Genomic DNA, 25,343 nt, shown 5'->3' with positions numbered 1-25,343 from the left:
ACATCCATCAAGCAGAGGCTGGGGGAACCTGGGATGGGCTGGGGTCCTGGTGTGCCAGTCATGAGGCACAGAGGTAGCCCCACCAGTGATGGGTGGAGGCCACAGCCCTATTTGGAAAGGTCACCTTGGTTCCTGAGAGCTGTAGATTGCAGCGTAATGCAACCTGTCCAGCCTTGCGTAAGCTCCTGGGCCCTCTTGTTGCTGTTGTTGCTGCTGCTGCTGTTGTTGCTTTGGTGGCACCAGAGTTTGAACTCAAGCCCTGGCCTTTGTTAGACGGGCATTCTACCACTTGACCACACCCCCATCCTTTTTTGCTTCTATTATTTGTCAAGTAAGCTCTCATTGGGCAAATGCAGGTCACATGACCACCACCCTACCCTGCCTTGTGATGGAGGCCAGGCATCGATGGGACAGGTTTGGCTTCTATGTGGTCCATGGACCCATCTAACACAGGTAGACTGAGTAGAGTGGAGGGGTGAACCCCAAAGGGTGTGGGGTGACATCACCAGACTTTGGGGGAGATGGGAGGAGAAATACTGGACAATGAGAAGGACACCGTGTCAATAATACAGACCCAGGACTTGCTGGCAGGAACCCCAGCTCCCGGAGACCTGTGCCCCTTTCCTAGCCGGGGCACAGCTGCTCGAATTCATTTCTCACACGGAATTTGTCAAGACAGCACGTCGTTCGTTAGGAAGAAGGATGAGCCAGCAACGCCGCTGGATCCTAATGGTTTAAAAATGACGCCTCATCTCCTCCGTCTGTTTACGGATTACTTTTCCTCCCAGAGTTCAGCTCCGTACGAGAAGTATTAATACCTTATTTCTCAGGGGACCGTGCAAGGCTGGAGTTGGGATTGATTGCGTGCAGAATGAAATAATTTGCTTCTTATCAGCATCCTCCAAAGGAACTTGTTTGCAGCCAGTGAAGACTCGGGAGGAATAAGCACTTAGCTTTGCCTCCGTCCCTCATCCGTGCCTGTCCCCTCGCCCCCCCCCATGGGCCCCTAAATCAGCCCTGTCCTCAGTCCCGCTCAGCCAGCAATAAGCATCACTCTGAAATCGTAAGCATGGAGTTATGGGGGCTGTCACCTGTGCTGATGGCTCCTCTAGGGCCAAGAGAGAGCAAGACTTAAGAGCTGGAGGTAGAGGCCTCCCAGATCCTAACTCCTGGAGTCCTCTCTGCGCCTGGTCCTCTCTGTTCCCTGGAGCTGGCGGCCGCCTGCTGATTTACAGACTGCTGGTATGCCATTCGGTTTCTAAGAAATAAATGCCCCCCCGATGTAATCATGGGGAATTTCCACATGAAAGTCTGCATTTTATCCTTTTCTTGGGGGGCGGGGGAAGAAAAGAAAAGTAAGAGCCTTGCACTTGGCTGAAGCTGAGGTGTGGTGTCTACCTCAACTCTTCATTTTGTCCCCAGTCCTCAGTAGATCCTGGAGTCTTTCCACTGGGCTGCCTGCCCAGTTGGTACCACCTGATGAGTCTAGACGTGCAAGAGACCCAACAAACATGGGGCCTTGTTCAACACGGTAAAGAATATCAAGACGGCAGCAGGAGAGCTCCAAGCCAATCTGGATGTTTGTGAGCATGCTCAGTGCAGTTGCTCAGGTTGTACACCTGTGCAAGCAGCAAGAGCAGGCAGCAGTAACCATCTTAGGCCAACCTACCACCCGTGCACCCCACCCCAAGTGGGTGTTGGTGGAATGGTGGCAAGAACTGAGCCAGCAACCTACAGCACAGAGGCTCAGTCTTGATCCTCGTAGCCAACCCTGACTCTTGAGACCCGATTCCTCCCACAGAGAGGTTAAGTCACCTTCCAAGATTGCACAGCTGGTGCATGCTCAAGCTATGCTATAGACCCTCTTAAACAGCTCCACAGTAATTTTATCAATCACCCCTCAAGCCAACAAGTACCAGAGAGCATCTGAGTACACCTCACACCTATTCATTCCTCAGTTGTCCCACCAGGACAATCCTGTCTCTACCTTTACACCAACACATCACAGGTGACACACCATACGTGACACACTATAGCTTATGTAACTTGTTCAAGGCCATACAACCCATGAGTGGCAGAGCATGGGTTTGAACCATGAAGACCATTCTAGAACCCAAGGCCAGAAGCCCTGTTCCCTATGACTTCTGCTGGAGGAGGAAGTTTCTAGGTGAGGGTCTTCTTGTAGGCACTCTACTATCGAAGCCCCGCCCCCACCCCTGTGATTCCTGGAGAATAGAAGAGGTTGGGCCCCTCACCCCCCCAGGCTGGCCAGGAGGTCCAGTCATCTTACACAAGGAGGACAGATGGACGGCTGGAATCCCCAACCTCAGAGTAATCAGGGTTGGAATGGGAGCCTGATTACCTGCCCGGGAACATTGATTTATAGGCAATTTTTCCTCGCCTCCAAGACTGGATTGCAGCTAATTTCCCAACAGTCTTAAATCATGTCCCACATGCCGCAGCAAGGAAACTTGAGGCACCTTGTGTCCTGGGCCTCCCGCACTCCTCCCCAAGTTGATTAAAACACCGGCCGACTGGCGGGTGAGGTAGGGCAGGGGCTGGGTGGGAGCTGGCAGCGTCATTTATCCAGAGATGGCGCGGGCCCACACACGGCTCACTTAATTTCATGTTTGGTTGCTGATGGGTTTTCATTTATAGATAATATAAACAGGTTGACAGGCCCCTAATTAGCTGATTTGTGATCCTCTGGGAACAAACGGTTATTAATATTCATAAACAATTGTAACACGTAGGCAAATGCCTGGCTCTGCCGTGATCATAACATGTCTCTCCTCTGCCGTGGGCCTGAAACTCCTGATGTGTCTCTAGCCCACGGATGCCAGAGAACACAGCTGCTAATGGTCCCTCTGTGGGACCCAGTTGATCTCTTCTGGTGGAATTAGCGTGTGTTCACCGATGACTGCTGCCTGGATGTCTCCCAATCCTTTCTTCTCCCTGGGTGTCCCTGGCTTGGCTTTCCTCCAGTTCTTCCTTTGAATCTCCCTCCTCCTCTAGGAAGCCTTCCAGGATTGACCTCTCTCCACAGGGTTGTCTTACTTCCTAGGTGCCGTGTGATTGTTTACACGGGGATTTGCTAGTTAATGCTTTTAGATTCTTTTATCCAAGAATGTTCCGCCTCATGAACTTCTCGGCGAATCAGAGACAAATCTATTTCTTCCTTTTGAAGTAGAATCCTATTTTATGCAAGTCAGCCGCACCGTGAAAATTAAATAAAATAACAACCAAGGCAGCAATTGTAGCATCTCCTGAGCTCCTCAGGCAACACATGGAGCCTTCTCCTGCTTCTGTCCATTCGCGGTTCCACGGCAGCCCCATGAGGCGGGACACAGAGGTACAGAGACTAAATAGCAGGTCCAGTTTCCTTACCAACTCACCTACAGGTGTGGGGGTGTGTCTATCCTGGAGATTTGCGTGCATCTGAATATTCAACATGTGATTATTTGCATGTACTTGCTCCTGTATTTGTTGTGTGCCTGTCTGGTGCAGGGGCCTGGTCACCCTGACTGTGAGCGTGGCCCTGAGAGGGCTGAGATGTTTGTAAGACGTGCCAGCTCGCTGGCTGGTTGGGAACAAGGACCTGCACGCTGGCTGATTGTCCTCACTTGGGAGATGTTGGAAAAGTCATTCCTAACATTTCCCAGCAGACATGACCAGAGTTGTGTGTCAACAGGGATGACATCACCTGGCTGTAGACATTCATGTCACCACTCAAGAGGGGACGGGACAGCTGGCCTCAGTGGCAGAGGCTGGGGACGCTGTTAAATGGCTCTTCTAGGACCAGGACAATGCTACAGCTGACTTACCCTGAGTGTCGCCAGTACTGGGCTAAGGAACTGGCCTGGACACCTGAAATGGATTTGAAAGTACCACAGAAGCTGGACACCCGCAGCTCATGTCTGTAATCCTAGCTACTTGGGAGGCTGAGATCTGAGGATGGTGGTTTGAAGCCAGCCTGGGCAGGAAAATCTGTGAGACTCATCTCCAATGAACCATCAAAAAAGCCAGAAGTAGAGCTGTGGCTCAAGTGGTAGAGCACTCGCCTTGAGTGAAAAAGCTCAGGGACAACACCCAGGCCCTGACTTCAAGCTCCAGTACCAGCACAATAAACAACAACGAGGCATAAAAATAAAACATGTCCCAGTGCAACTCCACAATCACCTCCCAGGTGTGGGAGCTAGTGATGGGTGTCTACATACCTCGCCTCAGGTGCAGACCCCTGCGATCCTCGGTGGGAGGCCCCACCTCTGCCTGCACACCACTGAGAGCAGGGGAGCCAACGCTGGCTTCATTTGTAGCACTAAGATACAGGGCATGTGTCCGCCGCATAAACCTGTCCTAGCTGACCCGCACAATGGCTTAGGATTTCATTTGCTCTTCCCACCGCCCCTTTCAAAACCCACAGTACAGATCATCCTGTTTCCTTCAGCAGGTGGAGAAATGAAGCCCAGAGAAGCTAAAGGACCTCTTAGACACACAGCACATTAGACCCAAGCAGGGCTCCCACACCAGTCCTCAGAGTCAACTAGTGATCTCTCGGCCTGAACTGAACTGGAAGCTGCTTTCAAAGAATTTGAACCCAGGACTTAATGGGGGCAGGTCCCAACCTCGCCCTGGGTGAGCGGCAGCGGCTCTTTCCTGGGCCTTCCCGCAGGTTGGCGGCTGCTCTGCCCCAGGCTTACATCAAAAGCATTTTCTGGGCTTGTGAGCCTCTCCTAAGTGGTCATTTTGTTGGGTGAAGCAGCGTGGAGGCCGTGCATCTCCGGATGGAGAGCAAATTGAAGGCTGCTCAAAAGGCATTTACCCTCTCTGGCCGCCCCCTTGGGGGCTGAGCCTGCGCGGGGACAGCAATCGGCCGTCTCTCGGTGCGCTCTTCTGGCCCTCCAGAACAAAGGTTAAAAGGAAAGCAATTTTTGAGAAAATAACTGGAAGATGAGATGAAATTGCTCCTGTTTTGCTTTGTGCTCCAGCCAAGAGGCGGGGACCAGAGGCTGTCGGGAGGGGGAGGGGCCCGGCTGAGCCCTTGCCCATCCCCCCAGGAGGCAGGGTTGGGGCTGGGAATGAAAGCCCCTGGCACGCGTGACCCCTGGTCTTACTCGGCCTCAGGGACTTCAGCAAAGAGCAGAGCGAGCAGATGGGACGATGGAAAGTTCTCTGAGGTTCTTTCAGAAAAGTCATCTCCTCATTCTCCCCTGGGAGCAACTGTGGCCAATATGCTTGCTTGTTTGTTCCCTTTTGAGACAGCAGCTGGCTATGTCTCCCAGGTTGGCCTCGAACTCAAGATAACTCCCATCTCAGACCCCTGAGTGCTGGGATTGCAGGTGTGTGCCACCATGCCTGGCTTGCTTTCAAGCCTTCTAGCTGCAGCTGTCAGATCTAAGTTTCTCTGTCTTTGAAGCCTATGCGGGTGCAGCGGGAGAAGGAGGAGAAGTCATCAAAATGTTGCTGCTGGGGGCCGGGGGGGGGGGGAGGGGAGGGGCAGACTTAGCTACCCACCCCCAGCAGGAATTCTGCAATGCTGACCTCAGATCTACTCTCAGCATGGAGCCGAGAGGGCTGCACCTCCCCAGGAGAGGGCTGCACCTCCCCAGGAGTTGCACTTAGGGGCACCCATGGTAAGCTTAGGCACAGGTGCCTGGCCTTCCAGAGCCCCACAATTTCCCCCCCTTCCCTCCCCCTTCTCTCCCCCCCATCCTCTGCAACCAAGGCGTATACCTCTGAGCAGGATGCCAGGATTGACTCTCATGAGAGTCTACTCTCTGGCGCCCCTGTTTTGCAGGAAAGGGTGAGGCTACAAACCCTGCAGGCCTGGGAGGTGCTCATTTGCTTGTTGAACTGCGGTGTGTGCTAAATGGATGCTAAAGATGCTCATGCCTGTCGTCTTAGCTACTCAGGAAGCTGAGATCCGGGAATCTGATTTGAAGCCAGCCCTGGCAGGAAAGCCTGTGAGACTCTTTCCTCCAAATAATCACCAAAAAGCCAGAAGGGGAGCTGTGGTGGTTCAAGTGGTAGAGGATCAGCCTTGAGAGGAAAAAGCTCAAGGACCAGTGCCCAGGCCCGGAATTCAAGCCCTAGTACCGCTGGGGATTGAACTCAGAGCATCTCACATATGAGGCACGTGCTATATTCCACTGAGCTCCACCCCAGCCCGACCTTTATATCATGAACTTGAATTAACAACTTTAAGGAGGACATTAGGTAGCGTATTCATTCAACTCAACAAATGGGGAATGAGCGCCGACCAAGGGGTTGGATCTTGATCCTCGGCAGCAGGGGGGGGGTCTCGGTGCCATGGCTCCTGGGGGGGCCCCAGGGAGGGGTCTTGGGTGCCATGGCTGGCGGGGAGGGCCACAGCCCTGAAGTAGAAGTCTGACCCCCTCAAAGCCCCATCCCGTCCTTCTACTGTGAATCACCACCAAGTGCCAGCAACCATGCCCAGTCCCGCCTTGCCTGGCTCCTCATGCCACCCGGCTCCACCATTCCAGAGACCGTTGCTACGTTTCTTCTGCATTTGGGAACCCAGGGATGGGTCAACAAGCCCAGAGAGAGACAGAGACAGAGACAGAGAGACAGAGAGACAGAAAGAGAGACAGAGCAGAGGCCAGCCCAAATCCCTGTGGCTGCTTTCCTCTCTGCTCACCCCCCCCCCCACAGCACATGCTGTGACCTTTGGCACAAAGCAGTCTTCGCACACTGGCAGTTGAGTTCTTCCTTGCTCCCCAATCAAAAGGGGCGCCCCCAAAAGACCCTTGTGGAGAAGTACCACTCCCCCTGGCTGTGATGCACCTCCTCACCCCCACCCTGGGGCTTCCTGGGAATGCCGAAGGGGTGGGGGCTGGGTGGAAGACCCCCCCACCCCCAGTCCCCAGCAAACCTATGCTTCTCCCCTCACCCCCCGCAATTTTCCATGAATGTGCCTGTCTAGGTTCCTCATGTAACTGAGTCCTGCAGAATTTCTCCTGGTGACTGGCTGATTACCCCAGACATAATGCCTTCAAGGGTCACCCATGTAGCATAGATTAGCATTCCCTCCCCTTTTGGAGGCTAAATAATATTCCCGTTGTAGACACAGGCCATGTTTTCTTCATCTCTCTGTCAGTGGACATAGTTTGTTTCTATCATTTGCACATCACAAATATTATTGCGAACATGGGTATATAAATAACCCCCCCAAGCTTCTTAAATCAATTCATTGGGATATATTTCCAGAAGTGGAATTGTGACTGGGTGATGGTCTTGATTAGATATCATCCCAGGCTCTTGATGTCTTGAACAAAGAACTGAGCACAACACACAGAATAGTGGGAGAAGCACAAGTAATGAGATACTAAAGGGGGACGTATTGGGGCTTGGGAGCAGCCTGAGCAAGGGGGGCCCAAGGTCTTGAGGAAGGGCATCTGGGACAATTTAATTGGTTTGGGCTGAGGAGAGGATTGGAGGTTTCCTCTGAAAGGAGGGGTTCTTTGTGGTGGGCAGTTTTGAGTGGCAGGTGGTAGTTATAGAACAGTTTTAGAGCACATTTTGTAATGATATTACTAACATGCAGTGCATACACATAAAGCATCAGATAGAGTGTCTGAATGGTCACTGAAGAGCAGCTAACTGCAGGGCTCTGCCTGGGCCATCAAGAGTTTTAGTTATATGTGAAACAAACGTCCTTGTTATAGTCACTTAACACCCATTTGTCTGGGTGACAAATGTCTGAGGGACATTCGTCTAGTCCTGTGGTGAAGAATTAGGGAGGGGGTCCTGGGACATTTATGGGTACCCACAGATCCTATTTTGTCTACCTCTTCAGAATTGCTAAATATATAGTAATTCTGTTTTCCTTTTCTTCCTTTTTGATGTTGGGGGAAAATCCTAGGGCCTTGCATGTACGAGGTAAGTGATATTTCTACTTTTTCCATACCAGCTCACCATTTTACATTCCCACCAGGAAGGGTACAATGGTTCTGATTTCGCCGCATTCTCACCAGCATTTGCTATTTGCCTTTTCTGTTTGCTCATTTCAGTAACAGCCATCCACAGGGTGTGAGGTGGTGTCTTAGTGAAATGATACTCCTAATTTCCCTTACAATCATTTTCATCGGTTTTTATTGGCATAGCTTCCTTGGAGAAATGTCTACTTGAGACTTAGAGTCTTCCATGATCCATTCATTCCCTTGTGTATTCTTCTATTCAGCCAACATTTCTTATGCATCTCCTATGTGTCAGGTGTTGTCTGTGTATTATAGATATGCCGATAGCTGAGACAAAGAAATCAAAGAAATGAACTAGACGCTAAACAATCATCTCCATGGAGCTGCTGATCCTAAGCTGCTTAGAACATAATCCTTACTTCCGATGACTTTTGTGACTGACAGTGCAATAAAATCATGTCTTCTACAGCCACAACGGAGACGACATCACCAGCCTCTCAGGCTCTCACTCTCCCTTTCCCGATCTTCTTCCATCCTCCCTCCCCGCCCATTTTGTCTCCCCTCCGCCATCTTGTTTCCCACCTCCCATCTTCCCAGTCTTTGTATTTCAATATTAGGCCTTGGCCTTCTGCCTGTGGGAATCGTGTGTGTGTGTGTGTGTGTGTGTGTGTGTGTGCACACACGCTCGTGCGTGCATAGGCATAAAAATCCTGGGGCTTGGACTCAGGGCCTGAACACTGTCCTAGAACTTCTTTTGTTCAAGGCTAGCACTCTACCACAGTACCACTTTTTCTGAGTAGTTTATTGGATGCACACGCACATGTGTGTGTACTTCTCAGTCCAGTGGGCACCTCTGTGAAGAAGCTGCCATTGCTCGGTGAGAAAATTGTGACTGCTACATTGATTAGAATTCTTCGATGGATCAAAAGAAATACAAATAGATAGAACTCAAATGTTTATACATGGAAGACAGAGGCCTAGAGTGAATTTGAACAGTCAGACACTAGACTGGTTGAAAAATAACAGGTCATTATCTGTCTACTTCTGGAAGCTTCTTCTGATGGAGAAGGAGGTTCTCTCAGCAGTGGCCAAACAAGTCTTCTGTGTCCTTAGGAAGAGGAGAACAGGCCCTGATAAGCACTCGCTTCTTCTCCAGGTCCCATCTCCACACGTTCACTGGGGACACAGGAAGGCCTGGGGCTCAGAGCTGGAAGCGTTTCGGCCCCCATACCTCACTGACTGACCCGCCTGGACAGGGCAATAGGGGAGGGCAAACCTGGGGGGCTGCCAGCCCTGTCTACCTCCACCTGGGGCTCCTCAGTCCTCCATGTCTGGTGCCAAGTGCTCCATGCTCCAAACAGATGGGCTCTGTTAGCTGTGGGTGAGCAGGCCAGGGGCCGGATCCATCACCAGGCTGTGATGCTGGAGCTGGGACTGCTAGCCACAAAGACTCAAATGTGTTGCAGTGGCACATGGCTCCCAGGCAGGGATGGGCCAGGCCAAACACTCAACAGGGCATTTCTCACCTGTGCAGAAACATCCAGGGTGTTGTTGTCATCATTGGGAGCTGGTTGTGTGATACCCACAGCCTGGCACATGAAATTAGCATTCTACAATGGCCTTGTGTGTGTGTGTGTGTGTGTGTGTGTGTGTGTGTGTGTGTGTGTGTGTGTGTGTGTGTGTATGCACACACGCTCGTGCGTGCATAGGCATAAAAATCCTGGGGCTTGGACTCAGGGCCTGAACACTGTCCTAGAACTTCTTTTGTTCAAGGCTAGCACTCTACCACAGTACCACTTTTTCTGAGTAGTTTATTGGATGTTCCTGGGCTGCCTTTGAACCACAATCCTCAAGTCTTGGCCTCCTAAGTAGGTAGGATTGAAGGTGTGAGCCACCAGCACTCAGCTTATAATGGCCTTCATGATCTGCTTAGTGTATTACTCCCAAGGCTGTGAGAACTTTGAAGATGTGGCGCTGCGGATATGGATCCGGGTTTATGTGCCCTTCCAGGCAGGTGATTATTGGTAATAGGGAAGCTCTCCAGTCGCAGCCCTTTGCCAGTGTCAGAAAGGCCTTGATTGGTCTCTCACAGAAGGTTGATTAGCGATTGATCAATTTTTGATGGAAAGAGTAAGGAGTTAAAAGAATCACTTTCCCGGGAGGGAATAATATGCTAATCATACTGAAAAGAAGGATTGCAATTCTAGGGCTAATTCCACTTATAGGAGGCTAAGTGAGATATTTTGCTATCGCGGTGTCTATGATGAATTGTCAAAATATTTTGAAGTTAAGCAATAATTTGATATCTATTAAAATTCTCTCCTTGAAAGTCTGTTCAATGCACACAGAGCATCCAGGACAAGCAAGCCAGTGTCAAAACACTCATTTTCTATCATCTTATCCCAGCTTCCAGGCTAAGAAAGGGCTGTCATAAATTGACACATGTCACAAAACTCAAAACACAGGCATTTTTTAGGAAGGAAGTGGCGATCGTGGAGGACACAGTCCCCCAGGGTGACTTTCATACTAAGGGCTGTGGAATTCCAAGTAGAATGAAAAAAAAAATCTGGATCAAGGTGAGATTTGAACAGAGTCTTGAGGATCAAGACTACCCTAAATGTCAAGGGTGGGTCTCTGGGAGAGAAGAAGGCTCCTAAGAAAAGGCTTGGGGACATTGTGTCACTGGACCCCAAACCCACTTTGAGGATTATGGGACTGCAAAGCCAGTATGATCATCTTTCATATTTTCTTATTAAAATAAGAAAGCAATGATGACAGAGGGAAAAGAAAATCAGTGGCTGGGTTCTAAGCCCCTCCCCCTGACACTGGAGTTCCATGGATCCATTTAATTCCTCTGCAATTAGATGTGACAACACACATGAGGTTTTGCCAGCCAGGGGTTTCAAGTCAGACTGAGGGTTTGGGGTCTTTATTGGGAGCTGGTTGTTTGGTACCCTCGGCCATGCCAAATTTCAGGTCTCCTAGAAGGAAAAACCAGTTGTTCAGCACAATTGTTATTATTGTTTGTTTTGGTTGGGTGGTTTTGTTTTACTTGTGCCAGTACTGGGCTTGAACTCAGGGCCTGGGCTCAGAGTCACAGCTCTCCTTCGGGCTTTTTTGGTGGTTAATTGAAGAGTCTAACAGACTTCAAACCATGATCCTTAGGTCTCCAGCCTCCTAAGTAGCTAGGATTTATAGGCATGAGCACTGTCACCTGGCAAGTTGAGTGTTTTTAGCAGCTTGAGTGTCACGGAACACTGCTGTTAGATGGAGTGGTAGATCCCAGACTCCAGCCAAAGCCAACCATGCCAGCAAACCATCAAATGCCAGGGCTACTACAAGGCAGTGCTCTTCTGTGTGTCAGTCCTAAGCTCAGCGGTTAGGATCAGGTTTGTTTGTTTGTTTGTTTTTCCTTTTTGTTTCCTTAATGTCCAGAGTTCTGTCCTTGTTTAGCACCTGTTGTAAAATCCCAGATTCCACATGCTGCCTTGGCATCCAGGGTGGTGGGTCTTGGTTGTCCACTTGATTAGAGAGAGAATTGACTAGATTGGTAAAATGCACCTTTGTAGATGTCTATGGGGATATTTCCAAAGACAGTTAGATCCCAGGATGCTCCTTAATGGACAGGTTAATCTTTTGATAGATTCATAACATGGATTCCCTCAAGCAAGTGCAAGCTAAACACACGGCGCACTTCCTGCCTCTCCCTGGTCCCTTCCACTCCCCTGCTCTGGGCAATGCAGTGGCTACATCAAGTATAAAGGCAGCCCCCCCCCCGAACATACACACCATAAAAGAAATAACAAATATTAGACTGTCATCCAATGACCTCAAAACCCATGGATCTAAATAGTGACCCAGCTGAACACAGCCAGGGGTCACAATCCAAGAGCCTCTACCGTCTTTAAAATTCATTCATTGAAATAAATGCCAGAATTGGATACACTCCGAGGGACAAGCTCCAGTGGCAACCAATGTAAACACATCCCCCAGCCATCTGTCAGGAGCCCCAGGTCTCAGCGACACTAAGAATTTCAAGTAATTGACCTGGAACTTCTGGGCCCGCTTGGGGGCGGGGGCTGGGAGCCCTGGCCCCCAGCAGGTGGATCCCGTACACATCTCAGCTCTGGTTTCCATTCTGAGCTGCAGCTGCTGTCTCCGCCTGGGGACCCCTATCTTTTTACGTGTTATTGTAGATCAGTTGCCCGCTGCTGCAATAAAGAACTCTCCATGGGTCGTCTGGAATTTCTAAATCAGTGCTGCAGAGAGCCTGAGGGGATAAAGCAACAAGACAGGCTGTCCTTCAGGGGGAGAGCTGCAGGACTGAGGGGGGGGGGCTGTGAGGTCCTGATTCCTGAAGCCAGTCCCCCTCTGCACCTGCCAGCTCCAGGGGCTAGTTAGTGCCCAGAAAGTGAGGGCATGAGAGGTGGAGAGAGGCAGCCAAGACACCGAGGGGTGCTGGGCACAGTGAGCTTCGTGCATCAGATTCCTCTGCATCTGTTGGCATTCGTGGGAAAGCATTCTTTAATGCTTGTTTGGCTCTGGCTGTGTCCTTCTTACAGCACAGCAAGGGGCTGGGATGGATGGGCAGGTATTCCATGGGCCAATGTCACACTCACTGGGCACATGATGACACTGGAAGCGTTCACAGACACGGGCAATTTTAGGAAAATAAATTCCAGGCCCTCAGTTGACACGTGTCCTGTCTTTATGCTTCCTCCCTCACAAGTATCTCCTCCCACTGGTTGGAAAATAGCTCTATCAGTAATGTCAAACAGCCACTCCAAGTGGGTAGTTGGAGGAGAGTAGAGGAAATGTGGACAGAGGTGTAGACGAGGGAAAGATGGCCACAAAGGAGAGTGGAGACTGTGAAAGGTGCATGGCCCTCTGGGAGGAGCCACCTCGTTTACTTGAGGAATAAATGCCTCTCCTGGTTCCCATCCAGTGCTGGACTCCCCCCTCCCCCCCCCCCCACCCATCCCCGACCGGAAGGGAGTCCCTGATGGGAGCCACACAGCCAGGCCTCCCGGCAGAAGGAAGACAGGAGGCGTCTCTGCACCCAGAGGCCCTCCGATGGGTAGGCACTGGGAAGTCATGTCCTCACATGAGTCAGCTTCTGCACAACATGTGTATTTTATTTCTTTTTTAGTAAATTGATTTTCGTATCAAGTTACAGTGGCATTGAGCTCAACTGTACAAACTTAAAAAGATATTTTAAAAGTTATTCAAAAGTTTTCTCGGGCTGGGAAGGTGGCTCAGTGGTAGAGCGCTTGCTTGCCTTGCATGCACGTGGCCCTGGGTTCGATTCCTCAGCACCACATAAGCAAAAAGAAAAAAGCCGAAGGTGGCGCTGTGGCTCAAGTGGTAGAGCACTAGCCTTGAGCTGAAGAGCTGAGGGACAGCGCCCAGGCCCAGAGTTCAAGCCCCACAAACAACAAGAAAATGTTTTCTCTTAAACTGTCAGCCTTTATATACTAAAAATTATATCCATGTATATGTTTATTCCATAAGAGAAACATTTCAAACTATTCATATGTAGCATATAAACATAGCTATATACTCATCCACACTGAAAAAGTTAGACAATAGCTACCCAATTTCAAAAGTTGGAGATGAGTCAGTGGGGATCAGAGATCAGATTTGGGGGGGGCAGGGAAGGGCAAGTCTACCAATTGCATGCTGGGAAAACAAGAGATGAAATAACCTAAAAGTCAACCACAGGAAGCAAGAGGATGGCTGCTCCAAGTGCCCAGTGACACAGCGATCTGGTGCTGGCACAGGAAAAGCCAGGTGCTGCGACAATGAGAGTAACTGAGGATCTGAAGCTGAGCCATACCTAGCTTCAGTGCCTGGAGAGAGGCGTCAGGGAAGTGGAGAAAGAGGCAATGGGCTGAGGAACCCTGGAGCCTTGTCACCCGCAGGCAGATGCAGCTGTGGATGCACAGTTACCATCTACCCTGACGACCACGGCAGTGATGACATGGAAGTACTCAGAGCTTCTGGATTCCAGCACTTACCCTGGAGAGTGGGCTGTTCACTCTGCTTCTCTCTGTCTCTCTGAGTGATATTCATGCCACTGAGGCTTCCTCCATTTGACCAATATCTGTGGTACAATTGACAAGTGCCAATCACTCAACTCAGCCTCCTGATGTTTTACAGACTACATGTATGACAGTGGTCCCATGGGACGGGAAGTTCCTATCACCTAGTAACAGCCTGCTGCTGTCTTGTTCATCGCTCAAAAAAGAGCAGTGCATGAATTAGACACCATATGTAACCTTGACCACGAATGACTGTTACTGGTTATGGACGTACTTCGCCCTTCACAGACTTCTCCTCCCATCCAGGGATTAAGTACTAAGTACTCATCAGGCCTGACCCTGCTTACTGCTCAGATCAGATGGGGTCAGGTGTTTTAAGGGCAGTCTGATCTTCACTGCCTTTCTCCAAACATGGCACCTCATGCAGTTTTCTTGTGCCCTGAGCCCATGGTCTATGGAGTGGCATGCTCTTTCTAATCAGAATGGACCCTAGAATTACATACCATGCCAATGTCTAGCCCAATAGCACCCACCAAGATGAGATCTGCGATGCCCTTTGTCTATGAGTTTTATGTGTCATATAATCCTGGACAGGCCATAGCCAGTACAGTGTTTTCCATGACAGACAGAGCCCAGGCCCCAGCCATGTTGTTGCTCTGCCCTGCTCAGCACCAGGCTTCTCTTGATGGCACCTGTACCCTGCCAGCAGAAGGGGAGAGAAGTGATGGTGGGAGGGGATCCTCTGTCTGCAAGACATTTTTCAGAATCTGAACAGAGTACTTAGGTTTATGTTCTGCTAACCATGGCCACATCCATGGGCAAACCTGGGTGGGGAATGTGGCTCTCTTCCTCGAAGGCCGTGTACTCAGGGAACTACACACAAAAGGGAGAGAAGGCAGACATGGGGAAGAGCTACCACTGTCCACCACCACGTCCTCACATGCTTTCCATCTTGACTTGGTGCATCTCTCCAGCCCAGCTCCTCTCCTCCGGCCCCACTTCTCAGGGAGCTTAGACGCAGGGCAGAGTCTCTGCATCTGTTACCAACTCTCCCTCCACAGCTAGGAGCACCCTCCCTTAGGGTTTACCAGTACCGACATGGAGTACTCCCCCAGAGACTCACTCTCTGACTGGTCATGCTTAGAATTTGGATGCGCATGTTCACAGACGGGTCTTGCCATTGATTTACAATCCCATTCTCTTCTTTTGAAGCAAAAACACCTATGTTTTCTGCTCAGTCTTGTCAGCTGTCACCAGGAAGTGAGCAGAAAGGGCCCTGGCCCAGCAGATGCTTAGGTGATGTCTGTGCGATGTACCAGCTGTTTGGGTCTGACCAGGAGGAATATGTACAGGTGCCAAGTCTGAGCCCACAGCTGCCAGGCTCTTGCAGATAGGGAGGGAGCTCAAGAAATGGAGCTGAGGACTCTGAAGTCAGGCTCTTGGCAGTCTGTGATGCTGGAACCAGGGCTGTGGATGCTGATCTGTGGGGGATGAATGTTCCTCCTGAACTGGAAGGAACTATAAAACTAGGTCAGAAACCTGGAGATAGTTTTTATTCTAAAGCAAGCAAGCAGCTTAAATGGCGGCATCCACATGAACTCAGACTTCACCCCTGGAACCCAAACTGATGTACACCCTCATGAATTCAGTGTACCAATGATCTCAAACATTTAATTAAAGAAGCACTATCAAAAATCCATGTGGAGCCCAGCTGTGGCATCGACAGTGCTTTGACTCTGAAACACTTGGTGAGAAAGAAGTCCAGATTTTGGAAAGATGATGTAAGTAGTCAAGAAAAGGCCCAAGCACTGGCTGGGGCTGAGCTGGGTGCTCGAATTCACCCCATTCCCTTGTTCACTGTCAGTATGCTGACTTGTTAAGGGACACTTCTAACACTTTCTCCTCGGGGCATTTCCCCCCTGCTTTTTTCTGTACTCAACTGTGGTAGATAAACTATTTTTTGTTTCTAGGTAATTTAAGGAGTGATGGGATTCTAATGTGAGAACTAGCACCCTGATGCATTTAGAGAAAATACATTTGGTGGTTTCAATTTATTTATTCTTTATTTAGTCGTCACAATCAGCCACAGGAGGAAAGGTCAGTGGAGATTTCGTTAAGCCTTATGTGAGGTAGGCGGAGCCAGGCCGGGACAGCTGTCATTGGTTCCCAAGGCCCAGGAGGATCCTTCCACACATGCTGTTTGGAGCAAAGTAACATCCGGGGCTTGGGGGGTGGGGCCTGAGACTGAACATGGGTTTTGAGAACTCAGTTGATTCTCCTTGGGTCACACACACCTGTCACATGTCTTCAGAGGGGGCAGGAGCCATTTGTCCACTGCAAGGGAAGAGGATGTCAGTCTTCCAAGACACTTTGTGGAGGTGTTTGGTTCTAGGTGACAGAAAACCAGGATCCAATATTGGCTTAAACAAAAAGGCGTTACTGGGCTTGCCCAGGAAAGGCCAGCATGAGCTGGCTTTGAGCCTGGCCTAGTCCAGGGACCAGGACACTCTCTTGTTTCATCCTGTGGCATTTTTTTGTGTGTGTTTTTGAGACAAGATCTTCCCATATAGCCCAGGCTGCCCTTGAACTTGAGTTCCTTCTGCTTCTGCCTCCTAAAGGCTGAGATTGCAGGCGTATACCGCATACCCCACCACAACTCACTTCTTTTAACTTCACACGCGCGCCTCTCCCTGTTCCTCCAATGAAGGCCCAGGATTGGCTCTGAGTGGGTCACTCGTCAATCCTGAACCAACCATGTGGCCAGAGTCCTCTGGTACCTGATTGGCCAAGCCGGGCCACATGATTATCTGTCCCTCAAGCCCCACAGAGACCTGAGAAGCCGGCACAGAGCCTGGGCCTGGAGGTGCGGTGAGCTCTGTGCAGGTGCAGAGGTGGTGTCCGTCCTTCTGTCCTTCCAGACACAGTGTCCTCCAAAGTCCACCTGAGCCCTGAGCCGCCCTGTCCTCCGATGGCCTTTGGTGTCTGACCGCAGTGTGACCTCTGCCCTGCTCCCTTCCCACCCTTCAGCTGTGACTCCCGGCCATGTCCCGGGCTGCTCCTGACCCTGACAGTGTGTGGACTCTGATCTCCAGCCATTCAACCCTCCGAGCTCCTGATGCATGAGCTGTCATTTGTCACAGGGCCCTGGCCTCCTGCACAGACAAGAGCTGCTCTGAAGAGCAGCCCCCGGGGCTCGCCGGCATTAATTATGAAGTGGCCTTAGTCCAACAGCAATAAAAGTCTGACACAAAGTTTTCATGAGAATGGAATGAAATGACTTGTTTCTATTGATGTGTGTGTGTGTGTGTGTGTGTGAGTGTGTGTGTGTGTATCACAAATTTCTACTAGCACACTGGAAATATAAACACACAGGCATACATAATACTTTGTGCTTTGTATAGGGGTGCACCATACCATGTAGCTAACATTCTACCATCACATTCTATTCCCAAAACACAGCAAAGTACTGTTTGGTTTTCCTTTGACCAACAGAAAAACTGAGGCACAGTGGAACTAAGGGACTGCTGAGACCAGACTAAGAGTAAGCAGGTCGGCAGTTCTATTGATGGCATGACCATTCGACTGCCCTCTGGCCAGTGCCTTGTGAGAGGATTGAGGGGGTCACTTTGAGATCTGTATGTTGTGGACCTACAGCTTTCTTTCCCAGCATTCTCTCTCTTCGGGATCTGCCATCACAGTGGGACACGTGAGGTGCTGGGGTACAGAGTCACCTTCTCCAACACAGATGGGGGCTGCCAGATAATCAATGTTATTGCTTTACACTACTCAGAGTTGAACTCATAAGTTGAGACATTAACGCTCATAAAGGAAGCCAGTCTTGTTATCTTTTTGTTCTTCGTGGTTAATAGTGAAGAATTAAAATCTTACATTTTAAAACTCGGCTGTAAATCTTTTCTAAAAAGATTATACTCGTGTTCATTGTTCTATTGTTTTAACTCCTCTATTATTTTTTAAGATAATATAGCTAGCCCTGTTCGCTAAAGTAGAAATGCTTAATGCAATTTAACCTCAAAAATGATATTTTTAGCTGATGGATGGTGGTTCACGCTTATATTGTTACCTAATCAGTAGGCTGAGATCTGAGGATCATGGTTCAAAGCCAACTTGGACAGACAAATCCATGAGACTCTTATCTCTAATTAGCCAGCAAAACCAAAACCCCAAACCAGAACTGGAGCTATGGCTCAAATGGTAGAGCACCAGCCTTGAGTGAGAAAGCTAAGGGACAGAGTGTAGGCCCTGAGTTCAAGCTCCAGTACTAGGGCAACAGCAAACAAACAAATGATAATCTTTCTTTATTACAGGAGACTCTTTCAGTACTTGCTTTGTGCCCGGTACTGTTTTAAGTGCCCTGGGTATATGAGTATTTAGGCCACCTTTAAGCCTCTGAGACTTCAGCAAAGGTGGGGCACCTGCTGAGTGAATGAGTGAACTCCACAAAATCCCACTGGTTTCTTTCACGGAGGGCACACGTGGCCCTGCTGGCCACCAGTGTCCCCACATCACAGACAGGGAACCAGGAAGCAGGGAGGAGGGAGTGGGACAGCCAGGGAGTACAGAATGGCAGACCCTCCCCAAATAAGTGAGAGCAAAGCTGCTCCATGCAGCCGCCTGGGATCTGTCTCCCTCCTCTTAGGTGCCACCAACGGGGAGGTCTGTTTTATTTCATTCAGAACAGACATGGAGTCACAGATCCTTCCAGTGTAAAGCCAACTTGAATCTGCTGCCCCCATGTTTGGGTGATCATTGGAAAGGTGCCAGATGGTCAACTTTGAACTGAAATCCCCCCCCCCCCGCTTCCCCTTCCCCCACCCCTGCCAAGTCAGGAGATATCAATGTCCCCTGGGACTCAGCTTCCCCGTGCCAGGCAGTCATGACTTCTTTTATTCCTTCCTTCCTTCCTTCCTTCCTTCCTTCCTTCCTTCCTTCCTTCCTCCCTCCCTCCCTCCCTCCCTCCTGCCTGCCTGCCTTCCTCCCTCCCTTCCTCCCTCCCTCCCTTCCTCCCTTCCTTTCTCCCTCCCTTCCTGCTTTCTTTCCTGCTTTCTTTCCTTCTTTCTTTCTTTCTTTCTTTCTTTCTTTCTTTCTTTCTTTCTTTCTTTCTTTCTTTCTTCCTTCCTTCCTTCTTTCTTTCCTTCTTTCTTTCTTTCTTTCTTTCTTTCTTTCTTTCTTTCTTTCTTTCTTTCTTTCTCTCTCTCTCTCTCTCTTTCTTTCTTTCTTTCTCTTTCTTTCTTTTTCTTTCTCCCTGCTCCATCTTCCTATGCTAACTCTTTGCTGGCTGTGACCTTGTGGTTGTTTTTGAAATTCTTTTCATCAAATATCCAAGTTTCTGAGGTTTCAGTGGGTAATCGGATGATTGAGTCTCCTCCAAGGAGGAAATCTCTTCCTTTCTGACTTCCTTCCCAGTGATGGCCATGACAGGGGTGTCCAGGCTCTTTACCCCATGATAGGGTACACAGGGGCCTTGGGAAGCATGTCCCAGGGCCCTGCCTGCTGCAGGAAAGGACGTTCCTTCCAGAAGGACATCCTGTGGTCCAGAGCTACTCAGATCAGACTTAGACCTTGACCCCAGGCTGTGGGTCATCCTCAGAAGACCTGGGACCCTTGCAGCATCCTGGGCAGAGTTTGTGGTTGCCTGTGCATACAGTGGCGTACATCAGTGAAAACCCCCAAGGGGGAGGGCTTCTTGCTTCCTCCTCCTCCCCACCCACCCCTCCCTTGTTCCCTCCTCCTCTCCTCTGTCTTCTTCCCTTCTTCCAGTTATCAAATAGTCTGTTTTCCTTCAACGTGGTACCATCTCAAGAACCCAGAGGTTGGGAAGGCCCTATAAATCTTCCCCATCCAAGCCATTCCTTGGAACCGCTGTTAACCAGAAATCATAATTATAATCATAGTCTTAAAATTAAAGCCACTTCATTTTAAATAAAGGAAAATCAGATATTAATTAATCAATCACTCAAGGACTCAGGTGTTTGAGTTTCTTAAGAGCACCTCTCGTTGCAACTTAATTAAGAAACTCAGCTAAGAAGCCGGCCAGGCTATTGAACAGGAAACGACAGCTTTCGCTATTCAGGGCTGCAGAGCTCCCACCTTTATTACACTCACCCGCTTCCCTGAAAGCAAAGTAGGTGTGCGTTCCACTTGGGGACTAATTCATTTGTCACCGTGGAATCTCAGGGCAGGCAGGTCCATCGCAAACCCAATTTGCAGCTGCCGTTTCATTTTCATGGTTCTGGAAGGGAATTCATCTGCTTTGCCCCTGGTCTATTTGGCAAGTCAGGGCGAAGATGCAGTGCCTACAGAGAAATTTCAATCGCATGTTCACAGTTTGTTCTCCCCGCAAGCAGTATCCTTTGTCAAACGTTCACACCCAGGCCCAAAAAGGGATGCGACCCTTACCCCCACTCGACCAATTATACGCAAATAATGTACAATGCTTACTTGTGTGCCAATGACATCTCCAGAAAGAAGGAAGAGGGAGGGGATATGGCCTGAGAAAGAAGGAAGAGAGAGGAGAGAAGAGGAGCAAAGTGGGGAGGGGACTGGAGAGACGGGAAGGCGTGGTGTGCGGTGTCCAGGAGCAAACAGAATAGACCTCCCCGCCCCCCCTCAGTGGCCTGGCTAGCTGGCTGGGGGTGCAGGGTGGTACCCCAGAGCAGGGCAACATTGCTGGGAACTGACAAAACAAGGAGTGAGGTGTCTTTCCAGGGAAGAAACGGAAGTCAGTCTTCTCACCCATTTGCCGAACGCCAGGCCCCAGGTTTTTAACCGGATGTCAGCGATGCCATCCGTATGGGTGAAGTCTTAAACAGGGGGTGTAATCCCAAAGGTCATTTGGAGGATAGGTCCTGGACTGGCGCTGTGCTCCTAGGCCTGGTTCTCACCAGTGTTGGCAGCTTCTTTATTCTAAAGGGAGTCAGGGATCACAGAACAACTACAATAAGGGGGAGCAGGGCAGAGTTGCTTCTGTCTAAGCATGGTTACAGAGGGCAGATGAAGTGGAAAAGTAGAGGCCAACAGGAGTCAAAGGCAGAGACACCATGTGAAGTAAAACTAAAGCGGCTTACAGAGGATTTGTGTGCTCCGATGCTGTTACTGTAGCGAATTAAAATGTACAAGGCACTATAAGTTGCTATCTTGAAGCAGAAAAGAATTGGTACAACGTACCTGGGCATGGCCTGTCAGGGAAGGGAGGGGCAAATGTCAAGGGGTGTCTCCTTACTGGAATTGTCTCTGTTGGTCTGAAATGTTTCTCAAACAACAACTGAGGCAAGATCAAGTCGCAAGTTCCCAATCCAGGCCTGGGTGTTGTCTTCTCTGCCCTGAAACGATTCGTTTCATGGGAGACTGTGACCTCCAATGGATAAGCTCCACCAGTCAGGTCCCTCGCTAGCTCCTCATGGCTGCAGGCTCGGACCTGTCCCAACTTCCCTCATCCCTTGGGTCTCTCTGTCCTGCCTTTTTCTTGGTTTGCAGAGTGATGACACCTGCATCTCTGGATGCTGTGATTTGTCTGCCAATCATCACTGGGACCCCAGCCCTGGCAGGGAGGGACCCGGATGTCCTCTGCTGCCCAGAACCCGGAAGTAACTTGTCAGGTGTGCTTCTATGCTGGGGTCTGAGCACAGCCACAGCCTGGCACAGCCAGGACCTATGTCTCTACCTGGGTGGAATCTCTGCCCCCGCCCCCACAAAGCTGCTGAGATGTGGGATCACTTGCCCTCCAACTCGGGGTCCATCATCACAGAGGTCTTCCTTTTGGTTTCCTTCATCATTCATTTAAAAAAAAACAACACGGTATCAAGTTTGATACCAGTGCTTTAAGCTTTCCAAGCAAATGCTCTAATGCTGAAGCCACACATCCAGCCCTATTTTTTTTTCACTGATTATTTTTTATTATTCCTGCTGCCACATTCCTTCTGCTCTCAGCCTCCAGAGTAGCTACCCATACAGGTGTGGGCCACCGGCACCTGTATCTTTTTAGAACTTTTTATAGCCATACCTTTGTATAACCACAGTGTCTCCAGGGCCGTTGGAGCTGTCCAAGTTCACGCTGTAAGCAGGAGCTTCTGGGCAGGGTCTCTCCCTGGGCTAGAGCAGAGCTCAGGGTGGGGACAGAATCGAGGAGTGGGGAGGGAGGGGAAAGGCCTGTAGGAGAAGCTGCCCAGTGTCCCCTCCCTGCCCTGCCTGGAGGCTCCCTGGAGCCTCTGCCTCACTCATTCCATTGTTGATGTCACTGCTGTCCCTGAGAATTCTTGTTGCGGTGAGGGGAGCCTATCAGGCAAGTGGTTCTAAAGAATTTAAGTCCAAAATGCCATTAATACCCAGAGGTGTGAGCGTATCTTAAGTAAGATGGTGAGCAGCCTCGGGCAGAGGCAGAAAGTCATGTGCCACCGAGCAGGGAGATTTCTTCAGCCTCTGTATCAACAAGAAACAAATGTCACAGCAAAGACCAAAGCAATGACGTGATCCTCAGAGCCTGCTGCAGGCTTCTGGAAGAATCCGCAGTGGGCAGAGTATATCATGTGAATGTCAGAAACCAAGCATTCTGATTCGGTCTTGAAGAACTACTGTCCCTTAGAAAAGAAGGGATGAATATAATTCAGCGTAACCGCTCTGCCTCCCTTGCTACGCTACAGTTCAAATGCGTGTCTCCTCGTGGTCACATAATAGCTGTATTGGTTCCAGCCTTGTGTCCTCAACCAACTGCTTTTGCAAACAGAAGAAATGCCCAGGGCTAGCTAGCCTTTGAGGAGGTAAAACCAAGGGCCAACTGCTGGGCCAGTGATGAACATGATAATCCATACCCACAATCCACAGAAGAAGGCATTGGTTCTATATCCTCCTGATAAAGCTTGCTCTGCCCATGTCAAGGTTGAGCAGGGATGGACAGAGGATGGAAAGGGCAGGCGAAGGCATAGGCTCTCCCATAACTGTGTGCAGTAGCCAAACCAATAGAGGAGGCCCCTCAGTTTCCTGCCAGCCAGTCACCTCACCCTGCAGGACAAACCCCAAGTCCTGACTGGCCCAGCCAGCCATCTGCCTCAGCCCTTTGAGAGTATGGTTCCGTTTAGGCAGTGGGCTTTGTTCAGCTGCCCACCATCCCCTAGTTCCTGGCTCTTTTGCTGTATTGTTCTTTTTGCCACATTGGGAGCAGGGTCTTCGTTTCAGACACTGTGTCCAAGAAACAAGGAGACATCTGGAATTCTCCAAATACACTCCCGGTATGCCAGGTGCCAGTAGTTCACACCTGTAATCCTAACTACTCAGGAGGCTGAGATCTGAGGATCGCAGTTCGAAGCCAGCCCAGGCAGGAAAGTCCGTGAGACTCTTTTCTCCAATGAACCACAAGAAAACTGGAAGTGGAGCTGTGGTCAAAGTGGTAGAGTACTAGCCTTGAGCAAAAGAGAGCTCAGGGACTGTGCTCAGGCCCCATGACCTCTACCACCACCACCACCACCACCACCACCACCACCACCACCACCACCACCACCACCACCAACAACAACAACAACAACAATACACTCCCAGGTCCAGTAACATTTTTTAGGCCAGGAAGTAGAGTTGCTTGGGTAATCACTGTATTAGCCAAGATAACCTTTCTCACCCCAGGTAGTATATCTGGTTGTATTGCTCTGATTTGGGCCCCATGGTTGTTCCTGGCTACGAAGGAGGCTGAGCAGAAAAGGGGAAGGCATATTGAGATGTGCAGCAGAAGGAGTACTAGGTGAAGAGTAGGAGAACATCTAGGATGGATGCCAGAAGCCAGTGCAGCCTCTGTCCAGTGTTTGACCAGGTGATGGCCGTCTGAGCGATTGGTCAGAACTGTTATTTGTTTGCTGCAGGCCTCAGCATCCCCTGCTAACAGTCTAGAAACTGCACCCACTGTCTGTTATGGGGACCATGCATAGGCTCCTGGATGTTTCCAAATGTTTTATATTCAGTGCAACAGCCCTGAGGCTCCACCATGAGCCACAAATGTGTGAAGTCATCAGCAAAGGCAGAGGCTAGGGCTCCTGGGTGGCATGGATTAGGGGTGAAGGATGGAGATAATGTGTCACCCCAATTTCCCCCAGAGTTGCTTGGCTGCCATCTATTTTACACCTGGGGTTTTTCCCGCTCAGGAGAAGCTGGCTTTGAAGCTGGCACCTGACAACACCTGAGAATGGCGACTAGGTCGTCAGGGCCACGAAGAGAATTCTCAACCATTTTCTTCAGTGACAGCCATCAGACGCCATGCGATGTGAGTCAACAAATATGTCTGGGCTGGAGTTTTCGGTGGTTGAATAAATTGAATTTGTTGGTGGTGTCATCTTCTGTTTCCTGTATTTAGGGGACATTAGTTTTCTGGCTCAGTCTTCACTCACACTGAGATGGGTCTTCAGGACTCGTGTGTGCCAGTTTCTATGTCCCAGCTGAAGCTGATGCTGCCTCTGCTCCCCGCCGTCCCCCAATTCTCACATAGCCTGAGGACCAGCTTCTCACAGCAGTGGGCTCCAATCATCCCACCCCGGGGTCCTGTGGAGCAGGCCCCCAGCCCACCTCTTTCCTAGGACAAGTTAACCTGGCATGGTACCAGGCATTGCTTATCAGTGCCAAGGGGCACTGTCCCTGGGCCTGGAGCTGCTGGTGGCACTTGCTGAGGGTGGGCGGCAGCAAGAGCACAGGAGTGTCCGGCTCTCCCTGGTGGAGACAGGCCCGGGTCCCAGCTGGGACACTGCATGGTTCTGGCACAGTCTGGGCTCCATGGAGACAAGAAGACAAGGGAGGAAAATGACTCAGCTCCAGAGCCTGAGAGATACGTACTCTGCCTTCACACAGACAAAGTAAGATGGAAGAGACTGAGCACAGAAAGTCCTGGACCCAGTGGTCCAGTCACCTGCTGAGATCAAAAGCACCAAAGACAGAACCATCACACCAGTAACCTATCTTCTTCCTGTCTATGCCTCATTCCTCTAGATGAGAAGATCTTACCAGCACCCCCAGTTCTCGACTCCTTCCAGGCTCAGAGGTGAGGCCTGAGAGCACAGGTGACTGCCATCAGCCAATGGAATCTGAGGGAAGTGGCAGTTGGCCAGACATGTGACTGCTATTAGCCAATGGAATCTGAGGGGAAGTGGCAGTTGGCTAGACATGTGACTGCCATCAGCCAATGGAATCTGAGAGAAGTGGCAGTTGGCCAGACATGTGACTGCAATTAACCAATGGAATCTGAGGGGAAGTGGCAAGAGCTATTTCTGAGCAGAAGCATTTAAGAACTGCAACATGATTGCCTATACTCCCTTTCTGTGCTGTTCTGATCCTGGGAACATGTGCTGACATGGCAGAGCCCCCTCTGGCTGGCCAT

The 25,343-nt window shown here is 50.1% G+C and overlaps 1 long non-coding RNA gene across 3 annotated transcripts; it reads right to left on the bottom strand.

The window, feature by feature from the left end:
- Positions 1-16,033: 16,033 nt before the first annotated feature.
- LOC138805343 (uncharacterized) lies at positions 16,034-25,063 on the bottom strand. 3 transcript variants are annotated; one of them, XR_011365495.1, is made up of 5 exons: positions 21,999-22,360; positions 21,219-21,318; positions 20,732-20,902; positions 20,102-20,292; positions 16,034-16,312 (listed from the first exon to the last, which is right to left on the bottom strand). It is a non-coding gene; the product is annotated as an uncharacterized lncRNA (long non-coding RNA). The 3 variants fall into 3 exon arrangements; XR_011365496.1 differs by lacking the exon at positions 16,034-16,312 and adding an exon at positions 24,971-25,063 and having other exon boundaries at positions 20,057-20,292; positions 21,999-22,087; XR_011365494.1 differs by lacking the exon at positions 16,034-16,312 and having other exon boundaries at positions 20,057-20,292; positions 21,999-22,223.
- Positions 25,064-25,343: the final 280 nt, after the last annotated feature.

Source organism: Dipodomys merriami, unplaced genomic scaffold, assembly GCF_024711535.1.
Source record: "Dipodomys merriami isolate MVZ:Mamm:240054 unplaced genomic scaffold, mDipMer1.0.p SCAF_39, whole genome shotgun sequence".
In the NCBI taxonomy this organism is placed as follows: domain Eukaryota; kingdom Metazoa; phylum Chordata; class Mammalia; order Rodentia; family Heteromyidae; genus Dipodomys; species Dipodomys merriami.
The sequence above is the reverse complement of the archived record's forward strand: the minus strand, read 5'-3'. Positions and strand labels throughout refer to the sequence as shown.